Below are 2,687 nucleotides of genomic sequence, written 5' to 3' on the forward strand. Positions count from 1 at the left end.
GATTCTGTGGCCCTAAACCTACAGGGAATACCACTTGGGGTTCATTCTCTCTTGCCCTCTGTGAACTGCTGCTCAGGGTCCTGCTGGGGCTGGAAGGAGGCAGAGGAGCATCAGGTACCTGGTTTCTACGTGGCTGCGCAGTCCCTGTGATGCAGACATCCATGCAGTAGGTCATCATCTCTTTCAGTTTCTGTTCTTACTCCAGGCTATTCTCTGGGCACTTCACCTGAAAGATCACAGTACATCATTTCTTAACAGGAGCCGGGAGCTGGAAGCTAAATCCATTCTAACATGGGAAAGAAGTGATTCAAAAAACTTCCTTTTTTTGACCAAATGAACCCTTGCATGCACTCCCAGGGTCTTTTGAAGCAGTTCCATGGTTAGGGTGATGACATTACTGCTTTCAAGGGATGTAGTGACAGATGAGCCTGAAAGAACACAAGTTTCAAGAAAAGAACCAAGTGCTGTACCTTAGGTCATTGTATTTGAGAGCTGTGAACAACAGCAGCAATGTCAGAGAAGGCAGGTTCCAGATTTCTTTATGCTGTTTGGAAACAGAGAGGAAAAGCCCCTCACCTAAGTGCTGTGGCCCTCACCTAGAGCTCTTCTGCCCCAGAGGCAGTGTGTTCGCTCACTCCTTCTGGCTGTGCTTCCCTCCCAGGTCAGCTTGCTGCCCAGGGCCTGGCCAGCAGTGCCCATGGTTACATTAACACCCCTGTGAAGTACTGCCCTGCCCAAGTCTAGTCTCATACCTGTGCAGCATACATATTACATATTTGCTGACAGCTACCCATCCCTTTGAAAGGGAAAACCAGGGCTGTTGCCACAGATGTGGCAGGTTTGAAGGCAGTTGATGCAGAAAATGCCATGCTGTACACCATGCTTCCCACCCTGTTTCCTTCTTCTCCCTTTTCCCAGTTCAGGTCCCCTCCCTCACCCATCACACCTCCTGTGCTGTCCTTAATCATTTCATCCACCACAGTCACCCCTCACCCCTCCTGTACCTGCTCACTTCTGAGCTCCCCACACAGGGAAGGAAGAGGATTTTACATGCAAGTGGTCTGGTGCATCTGCTTCTTCATGGGCATCCTGCTGGGAAAACCACTGGATGTTTGCCATCACAGTGCTACTGTGGCACCCAAAGTGCCTTCAGCCTCTGCCTTGCTTCTCTTCCTCCAAGTTCTGTTAAGGGTCCGGAAGAAGCCTGATGCTTGTTGAGCTGCTGGAGGAAACAAGCCCACCCTGACCTTCCATGGAGGGGGCGGCTACTGCCCATCTCTCCCCAGCCTATGATGAGGGGAAAGCAGGACACATGCCACAGTACTGTTGACCTTGTCCATTGAGTCCCAGACTGCTCCTGGTCCTCCAGCAGCAGCAAGATGATGTTTTACAGCCATCTTCATCCTTTTCTCACAGCTGCACGTTGCTGCCTAGCTCCTCTGATGCTGCAGCCACCTTATCTACCCCACCGTAAAGCATTTCCAGCAGCCACAGGGCATGCTAGCTTATCAAACTGCATCTCTTTAAAGATACTTTGTGCTCAGCCATACCCCATCTGTGCTACATGGCCTGCTTTAAAACTCTCTGCTCATTTCCTCCCTCCTCCCACCAGTCTCTAATCTGCCTGGAGCACTTCTGAGCCCCGATGCTGGGAACTGCATTTGGGCCACATCTCCAGCTCTAAGGGTGGTGTTAGCCACAGCCCTTTCATGCAGCAGAGCACACCAGCCCGGTTTGCCTGCCTTGTACTCGAGCATGGAGGCTGCTGCTGGCATTGCAGACCAGGGTTGATGAAAGCAATCTGGGCATCAGCCATGCCAGCAAAGACATCTGCCTGTCGCAGTTAATGAGCATAACAATGTGGCAGCTTCAGCCTTTGATATAAGCTATTTCCTTGCTGCTACTTACTGTAGTTGGAACAGTACTGGCTTTCCAACTACAAATTTCCTCTATAATACCTGTACTTGCTGACTATGCACCATATATCCTCCAGCCCCACAGGGAAGTGACAACAGAACAGCTCAAAACAGTGAATCCACAAATGGAAATCTTGGGGCACTAGAATGAAGTGCCCCACAGGGTCAGCATGGGAAACATTACAGAGTTGTTGAAATGCATGTGATAGCTGTATCTCCTTTGGCTTCATGGTCCTTGACTCTGAGCGTCTTCTGACTTGTAAATACCTAAAATATTCTTCCAGGGAATGCAAATCCATATTCTGCTCATTTAAACCTACAGACAACTAACTTCCTTGGTGACAACTTACAAATAGTTCCCTAAAAGTGTCCTGTCACCTTCTAGTGTCTGCAGACCACACTCTGAAACCACTGTCTAGGCACCAGCCAAACAACACAGGAAACAGCCATTCCCATCACAGAAAACACTCCTCATCCGAACATTAGATCTAACTGCTTTGTGTCAATACCTTGGCACAGGACCCAGCATGATGGAAGCTCAGCAGAAAAATGGATGAAACCATTCATGTCTGTCAGTTGATCGTTTATGTCCCAGTTTTCTTTGATGTATTATTTAATGCTCTGACATTAATGGTCTTTCAGTGCAAGCAGAGCGCATGTGACCAACTTAATCCCAGCACACACTGCTTGGTCCTCGTTCTGCCTTTTAAAGTCTCTTTTCAAAGAGAGCAAAAGAAACCAGACACAAATTGTGCCTGAACTTAAAAATCA

The 2,687-nt window shown here is 48.6% G+C and overlaps 1 long non-coding RNA gene across 1 annotated transcript; it reads right to left on the reverse strand.

Annotated features, from left to right (window-relative positions):
• Positions 1–279: 279 nt before the first annotated feature.
• LOC133270706 (uncharacterized) lies at positions 280–1,811 on the reverse strand. The gene is made up of 3 exons (XR_009743869.1): positions 1,242–1,811; positions 1,005–1,089; positions 280–428 (listed from the first exon to the last, which is right to left on the reverse strand). It is a non-coding gene; the product is annotated as an uncharacterized LOC133270706 (long non-coding RNA).
• Between the last annotated feature and the right edge of the window lie 876 nt (positions 1,812–2,687).

Source organism: Pezoporus flaviventris, unplaced genomic scaffold, assembly GCF_033815535.1.
Source record: "Pezoporus flaviventris isolate CSIRO_AGI_PZ_B2104156 unplaced genomic scaffold, CSIRO_AGI_Pfla_v1 ptg000021l, whole genome shotgun sequence".
Lineage (NCBI taxonomy): Eukaryota > Metazoa > Chordata > Aves > Psittaciformes > Psittacidae > Pezoporus > Pezoporus flaviventris.